Source organism: Tenrec ecaudatus, chromosome 4, assembly GCF_050624435.1.
Source record: "Tenrec ecaudatus isolate mTenEca1 chromosome 4, mTenEca1.hap1, whole genome shotgun sequence".
Classification (NCBI taxonomy): Eukaryota; Metazoa; Chordata; class Mammalia; order Afrosoricida; family Tenrecidae; genus Tenrec; species Tenrec ecaudatus.
In genome coordinates this window covers 134,519,213-134,528,151 of record NC_134533.1, presented here as the reverse complement: position 1 = coordinate 134,528,151, position 8,939 = coordinate 134,519,213, and the positions used below count along the sequence as shown (strand labels likewise).

General features: G+C 40.4%; 1 non-coding gene across 1 annotated transcript; it reads right to left on the bottom strand.

The window, feature by feature from the left end:
• Positions 1–215: 215 nt before the first annotated feature.
• On the bottom strand, positions 216–348 carry LOC142447627 (small nucleolar RNA SNORA5). Its single transcript, XR_012784296.1, has one exon. It is a non-coding gene; the product is annotated as a small nucleolar RNA SNORA5 (small nucleolar RNA).
• Positions 349–8,939: the final 8,591 nt, after the last annotated feature.

Below are 8,939 nucleotides of genomic sequence, written 5' to 3'. Positions count from 1 at the left end.
GAGATGTCCCACTAGTCCGGTCCTCTTTCACCTAGCCCCCTGCTCCGGACAAATACGTGGGGTAGGACTGGGGTGCTGTCCCAGGGGGATATTTCACTCACCAGACTCTTACTATTCAGCTACCTCGTCGCCAATCCCGCTTTGTTTGGAGGAGCTCTCAGAGTATGCGGGTTTCCCTGTCGGCCATCTTCCCCCTCTCCGCCTTTTTTTTTTTTTAATGTCTGTAACAAAATTTATCCCTGAGGCTCACCAGAGGAACAGGGCCCATGAGTTACAGTGTCTCTGTGGCAGCCTTTTGGGCCAGTGCCAGCCATGGGTGGGGCAGGCACTGAATTTGACACAGCTGCAGATGCCAAGGGCTTTAGTGGAGAGCAAATGTTTTGAGAAAGATGAGGGCAATGAATGTACAGGTGTGCTTTACATAATTGACGTATGTATGGATTGTGATAAGAGTTGTATTAGCCTCTAACGAAACTATTTAAAAAAATTGGAAGGAGAGGAAGCATTAAAGAACTAGTGGAAAGTTGTATGTTTTATCGGGGTTGTACTGACTTGCTCATATTTTCCTTGTGACTCTTTTGTGAGGGAAGTCCAATTGTCTAGAAATGAGCTTTGAGTCCCCACTCTGTGCTGTCCCTCATTCACATTGATAGGATTTTTTTTGTTCTGGGTCTTTGATGCCTGATACCTGATCCTATTGTCGCCTCATGATCACACAGGCTGGTGTGCTTCTTCCATATAGATTTTGTTGCTTCTCAGCTATATGACTACCTGTTTATCTTCAAGCGTTTAAGACCCCAGACACTCTATCTTTTGATAAGCTGGGCACCATCAGCTTTCTTCACCACATTTGATTATCCACCCATTTTGTCTTCAGCAATCATGTCAGGAAGGTGAGCATCAAAGAATGCCGAGTAAGTATAAGAAAGTGGCCTTGCATTGAGGGGTACTTGAGTAGAGGCCTAATGTCCCTCAGCTACCTTAATACTTAACATATAAATATATGCACATAGATCTACTCTTAGAATTAACTTTAATGGTGCTATTGCACTCACCGAATCCTACAATTTTGAGGAGCTAAAGCTATGCTAGTTATTTTCATTTTAAAAATTGTATTATCAATCATTGTTTGAATAGGTCAAATATCCATTTCTTCTTATTAACTTAGTGCTCCATACAGATATCTGCACAGATATTTAGGCAATACATTGAACGAGAAAGTTGTTGAAGTCAATCAAGAAAAGTGCTTTCATAAAAACAAAAAGAAAATAATGAAAACTGAGAAAAAAACAAATTGATGGCAATAAAGAAGAAAAGAAGGAAGGAATGAGAAAAGGAAGAGGAGTGTGAGAGGGAGGGAGGAATGAAGGAAAAACAGAAAGATGGACACCAAGGTTTTATATTACCTATTATTCACAGAAATGGAATTAGGAGCACTACTGACAAACTTAAACTAGGAGCCCAGCTCTCTGTACATAACAAATTGTATCCATCTCTGTTATCTTGCAAATGATACCTCTCCCTAGTGTCAATGGAATTATAATGAGAAATCCCTCATGAAGTGTAGTAAATAGAAATATGTAAAGAAGCAAATGGTCTAGTTAGTGCCAATTTGAGGTAAGATTAAAGGAGGGATTTTGGAGGAGTGTTCTGCATCCTTTCCAAGTAGAGATTGTGGGAGAGAAAAGATAAAAAGAACCCCAGTTAGTAAGTTTAAATATTTACCTTCCCTTCTCTTCAGATTTCATCCTTACCCATTATTGCACGATCAGAATTATGACAAGAAAAAAATGGCATGCTCAAATGGAGTAATTGAATATTGCTTAATAAAAGTCAAATTACACAGGTCTGTACGGGATTGAAGGCCTGTTGGGGCACTGGTTAAAAGCTAAATCTACAGTTTCAACCCACCAGCCACGATATGGGTGAAAACATGGAAATAAGCTTCTATAGATTTACAGCCTTTAAACTTTATTGGGCAAGTCTATTCTATGCTACAGGATCATTAAAAATTGAAATGAAAATGTGGGTGAGTGCAGAGTGGAGACACAAAGCCCATTGGCAGCCAACTGGACACCCCTTACTGAAGGATTATGAGGATGAGATGAGCCAGTCAAGGTGCAGGGAAGCAACGATGAAACATATCACTTTCCTCTAGTTCTTCCCACTATCATGATCCCAATTCTACCTTACAAATCTGGCTAGAGCAGAGGATGTACACTGGTACAGATAGGAACTGGAAACACAGGGAATCCAGGACAGATGACTCCTTGAGGACCCGTGGTGAGAGTGGCAATGCCTGGAGGGTGGAGAGAATCTGGGGTAGAAAGGGGGAACTGATTACAAGAATCTATGTATAACCTCCTCCCTGGGGGAGGGACAGCAGAGTAGAAGATGGGGGGAGACATCAGACAGGGTAATATATGACAAAATAATAATAATAATAATGAAGGGTTCAAGAGATTGGGAGCAGTGGGGAGGGAGGGGGAAAATGAGCAGCCGATATTAAGGGCTCAAGTAGAAAGCAAATGTTTTGAGAATGATGATGTCAACAAATGTACATATGTTCTTGACACAGTGGATGTATGTATGGATTGTGATAAGAATTGTATAAGCCCCCAAGAAAATGATTAAATAAAAAAGAAAGAAAGAAATTGAAATGAAATAGATAGCAACAGGTTTTTTGTTGTTGTTTTCATAGTGGGATTAAATGGACGCTTTGAGCACTTAATTGCTAACTCAAAGGTTGTGTAAATGCAAAAAGAGGTACCTCAGAAGAAAGTCCTGCCAATCTACTTCTTAAAAATTCAGCCTTTGGAAAGCTTATGAAGTACAGTTCTATTCTGACACTTGAGGTTACAGTGGGTTGAAATTACTCCAAGATAATGTTACACATTTAAATTTCAGGATAAAAAAGAAACAAACAAGAGAAGTATTCCAGTACTAGCAGTAAAGGCACTATGTTTACCCCTCCAATCCCCCCCCCCCCCAGGCCTAATGTTGAGGAAGATGAGCTATGAGACCTTGAGGTCACTGAAATTATAGAAATACCTCATTCGACATTGTGGACAGTAGTGAAATAATCCAATCTCTGAAAATCAAGATTCTCACAGGAAAAGAACTGGTGTATGAAATAACCTGACCGTGTTGTCTGCCTGCCATCCATGCTTCTGCAGAATCTCTCATAGGATAAATATAGCAGAAAATCAAAGGACAGAAGAACCTGTCCATTAAAGCTATAGATGTCAGTCTTTCAGGTCACAGGGAAAGTACCATATATACTTGTGTATAAGCCGAGTGTTTCAGCACAAAAATGTACTGAAAAATGGGGGTTCGGCTTATACATGGGTCAGTAGTAGTACCCCAATGAGGTGTAACATTTCGCTGTCCCCCCTCCCCCCAGGTAACAGGACAAGCGCCCGTTATCTTGTGGGTGATTTCCGTTTATCCACTGTTCATTCAAAGCCCCGCCGACACTGCAGGGCTTTGAATGTTTGTTTACTCACATCTAACCAATAAGAGCCATCCTATGACGTGGATCGAGCACCCGTAGTGATTTACTTAGGCCAGCAGCTGAACTGGGTAAGGATGTGTCTGGGTCTGTGTTCCGTCTCTCCCCTCTGATCTCTTTTAATTCACATCCTGCATCCCCTGCCCACACAAACTCCCCCCATCCCTCCCGACTAACACATCATGGGGGGGGTGTTGGGCAGTGTGGGGGGGATGGGGGGAGGGACATTACCATGAAAGTTCTTTTTCAAAGTCTTGTTCATTTATTTTATTAGAAATGGATACTCTTGAGCCAAAACAAAAACGCCCGTCAAATGAGGCTGGTTTCAAAATGAAGGTTGTGTCAAGAACAGAAGAGAGCAAATAGGGAAATAAGGAAATTCTGTGTTGATTAAAAGCAAGTAAGGAAGTGGCAGAAAATGAAGGTTGACTTGGAACAGATTCCAAAAGCTAAAAAAGTTCATCGTGGTTTAACGTCTTTTTATGTAGCTCTAGAGAGTGAATTGCATAAATGGGTTATGGAGTGTCGTCAAAATGGTTACTGTGTAACACGCATGGGAATCCACATACGTGCTCTACAAATGGCTAAGGATGACAAATACAAAGCACCAGGAATCGAAAAATCTGCTGCATCAGCAGGATGGTGTACCCGCTTCATGAATAGGTTTGGCCTACTATGTTTGAGACAAAGAACAAAGGTTTCCCAGAAATTGTCACAAGACCTTGAAGAAAAAAAATTATGTCATTCCAGTCATTTATTATAAAAAAGACAGATTTATAATTATGACATGGCAGATATTGGGAATATGGATGAAACTGCTATGACTTTTGATCTTCCAAGCAACAGAACTGTGGCAAGTTTAGGAGAAAAAAAACATTTTTCTCAAAACCACAGGAAATTTAAAAAAAACCAAACACTTTAGTTGTTCTATTATGTTTGGCTAATGGAACGGAGTCCTGTTGTTATATTTAAAAGAAATATCTTGCCTAAAAAATCAATTTCCCACCAAGTATTACTGTCTGTGCACATGTTAAAGGCTGGATGGATGAAGATGGAACAAAAAAATGGCTGGAAGAAATTTGGAACTGACGGCCAGGAGCAGCCTTAAAGAAAAAGCCATTGTTACTTGTTTGGGATATGTTCAGAGCCCACCTATCAGATGACATTAAAAAAATTGGAAAAATGTATTAAAGTTACTTTAGCTGTTATTCCAGATGGGCTTACATCTGTGCTGCAGCCTCTGGATGTATCTTTGAATAAGCCTTTTAAAGACCGTGTGTGAAGGATGTGGCATGAATGGATGTCATCTGGGCAAGCCCGACTAACAAAAAGTTATTGTGTTGGACAGGGTTCTCTAGAGAGACAAACCAGATTGCTAGTAATTATATATAAATATATTTATAAAGATAGATATATAATACAAGAAATGAACCATTAAATTATATACAGATAGATAATACAAGAAATTAACAATTAAATTATAAAGCAATGAGACACTAGCAGTCCTTTAAGGTTTGAGAGCCGCCAGTTGCCAGTCCCTTTCTGTAGAGAGAGCTGGGCTATATATATCCAGGCAGCAAACAGCAAGGCAGGTCCCCAACTATCATCAACTGTTGGTCCCCAGCTCCAGAGATGAACATTCCAATTGTGTGGGCTTAAAGGGACCTCAACTTACAGCGACACAGTCCACAGGCTAGGCATCCCACAGGTAGTGTACCCCTTTAAACTGAGGCACAGAACAAGCAAGGTGAGGCTAACCAAGCCATTTATCCCTCTGCCCTTGAGTTAATCCTACTTGTGTTTATCGGCCAGGCTGGCACAATTAACTATCGCAGTCATGAAGCCTGACATAGAGTTAATAGAAAAGTGGGTTCGAGATGCATGGAAAACATTCCAGAAGACATGGTGTGACATGCCTTCCAGAAATGTAGTATTAGTAATGCTATGGATGGCAGTGAAGACTGCACTTTGTATGAAAATGACAGTAGTGATGGTGATGATGACGATCTCAGTGAGGACAGTGTCTATGATGACCTCACACTAGCTGAAACTCTGCATTGGGATACGGATGATGATGATGAGGAATCCAGTTTTGAAGGATTTAACTCTTTACATTTTAGCTTGGTTGCTGATTGAGCTCTGGGAATAGTACTCTTAAGGTATCATTGTTGATACCTTATTGTTTTTGTTGAACCTATTTTCCACTTACTGTGCTGGTTTACTAATGTTAAATGACTTGTCCTTTTATTTGTGTTTTTATTTAAAATAAATATTTAAATACGTTATCCTACTGATGTCTCAATTTTTAGTAATTTTATTTTCATTTGTCTTGATTATTGAATCTAACAAATAGCTTCTGTATTTTCTACCCTAGGCTTATACTCAAGTCAATCAATTTTTCACATTTCCCAGGTAATAATTAGGTACCTCAGCTTATACTCGGGTCAGCTTATATTTGAGTATATATGGTAAGTACTCCTTTTAAGTCCTATTAAGTCAGTTCTAAATCACAGTAACGCTACATGCATAAGAACAAGACAATAGGCCAATCTCACAATAATCTCTATGTATGAAACCCTCGTTACAGTTACTTTGTCAGTCCACCTCATGAAAGGTCTTCCAATTTTTTCCCACCCTTTCCTAAGCATGATGTCCTTCTCTAGAAACTTGTCCCTCCTCATAACATGTCCAAAGTATGTGAGACAAGATTTTCCATACTTATTTCTAAGTAACATTCTGCTATACATGTTCTAACACCAATATTTTAATCCTTCTGAAAAATAGTAAAAAATTTATTTTTAAGGGCAAGCGAGATCTGTTTAGTAGAGTGTAAATATTCTCATGCCGGTAAGCATGAAATTAAAAATAAACACTAGTGATAGTAACATTTTGCCACTCGATTAGATTTTGTATTTTCTTTGAGAACAAAGAAAACAGAGGTTATGATTTGGCAGTAAGATTTGAAACTAAGGATTATTTGAAGAAGTTAGTTATACATTTCATTCATTTATTTAGTCACATTAGAAAAGAGAGGTACCAGATTTCAACCTGGTGTGCCAAGACATGACTACAACATACTGGCATGAAGTAGTTTACCAATAGAGAGGTCTGTGGGGCTGGCCTCAATCCCAAGTACATGGGCATGCCTCCCCCCCACCCTGAAGAATGTACTTCAGAGGACATCACTGAAGCCACATCTCTGGGAAAGGGGTGCACATAGGAGGGAAAAAAGAGGGAAGGACAGAGAGTAGAACACATCCTGGCCCACCAAGCCCTGAGGACGATATTCCTGCTCAAAGCATCTGTTGTACACAGAGGACAATAGGGCTGGTCCCACCACAAGAGACAGACAAAGCATCTGTTGCACACAGAGGACAATAGGGCTGGTTCCACCACAAGAGACAGACATGATGTCTCTTTCTGACCCATAGAGCTACTGGGACAACACTGGAGACACAATATGGGAATTGTGCCTGATCGGACCTCATCACAGCGGGGTGAAACACCAAGGGAAGGCAACAGAGCAGCAAAGGGAGTCAAACAATGAAATCTACAGGGAATACAAAAAAATTGACTTTGGGGCCAGGGCATGGCACCCTATCAGACTTGACAGAAAAACACTGTGAAAGGTCAACAAAGAGACTTAGAACTATTTGTGCACTTTTTGTTGTTGTTGTGGTTGTTTTCTTTTGTTGTTTTGCTTTTTCTTGTTTTTGTGTTTACTATTGTCTCTGCATGTCTATCTGGATAAGATAGGTGGGATAAACAATCTGGAGGAGAAAATAATGGGACCAATGCTTCCAGGGGGACACGGGAGATGGGGAAAAGGAAGCAGCTGTTAGAAAACCCAGGGAAAAAGGAAAGACAAGTTATGTAGAATCGATTATGAGGAGGGCATAGGATGCTTGGTGAGGCTTAATTAAGAGCAATGTAGCTGAGAGTAATTACTGAAACTTGAATGAAGGCTGAATATGATAGTGGGACAAGAGGACAGTAAAAGCAAAAAGAGGAAAGAACTAGGAGGCTTTCAGAGTAAACCAGCCTCTGCTAATATCACAGGGTTTGTAGGTGCATCTGTACAGTGATAATATATAAAGATTATAGTTAAGTTATAGAGAACAAAAGAGCTAGGAGAGAAGATAAAATAAAGGAGTCAGACACATTTTATGGTATCATGCTCACCTCAGCCCCTCTCGGTGGTCCACATGGACATGGGAGAGAGAGCATCTTTACTGTTTGGGGGCTTTTATAGGTAGCCATTAGTTGTGCGTATTCAGGAGTTACATACATCACAAGGTAGGTGGTAATCACAGTAATGTCTCTAAGCTCACAGGTGAGGAAACCCAATACTTGCACTGGGGAAAAGCATGAGGGGGTGGTGCCAATATGGGAAGAGATAATCTAAGAATGCCTGTTTCTACAGGGAGACAGAATCAACTATGTGCTCACTTTAAGGCAACATAGTTGTTAGGGGAGAATCTGTGGGAATGACATTTAAAGCAGCATAATGTGCTTGGACTTTATCTCTAATTTAGCTTTCCAGATTGCCTGTTATAAGTTAGGATATAGAGTATTGGTCATACTTTCCTCAGTGTTAGTTTCTCAGAGAGGCAAAAGACATTTATAGAGGTCTAAATACAGGCATGTACATATGTAAATATATTTACCTAAAATAGTAGGGAAATATATCTATGTGCATATATTTATATGTTAAGTATTAAGGTAGCAGAGGGACATTGGGCCTCTACTCAAGTACTCCCTCAACACAAGAACACTTTGTTCTAATAACCCAACATTCTATGATGCTTACCTTGCTGATGACAAAATGGGTGCATAAGCAAATGTGAAGAAAGCTGATGGTGTCCAGCTAGCAAGAGATATAGCATCTGGAGTCTTAATGGCTTGAAGATAAACAAGAAACCATCTACCTTGAGAAGCAACAAAGCCCACATGGTAGAAGCACACCAGCCTGTGTGATCATGAGTTGTTGATTGGATTAGTTATCAGGCATCAAAGACCTTGAACAAAAAATCCTATCGATGTGAATGAAGGGGAGCACAGAGTGGAGACCCAAAGCCCACTGTAGACAATTGGACATCCTCTTACAGAAAGGTCACAAGAAAGAGATGAGCCATTCAGGGTGCAGTACATCACTGATGAAACATACAACTCTCCTCTAGTTCTTCAATGCTTCCTCCCCACCCCCACTATCATGACCCCCAATTCGACCTTATAAATCTTGCTAGATCACGGCATGTGCACTGGTACAGATAAGAGATTGTAATACACAGAATCCAGGACAGAAAAAAACCCTCAGGACCAATAATGGGAGTGGGGATACCAGGAGGGTAATGGGAAAGTGGGGGGATAAAGAGGGTGCCAGGTGAGGGAAGGGGAGGTGGGGGGAGAAAGGGGGAACCAATTACAA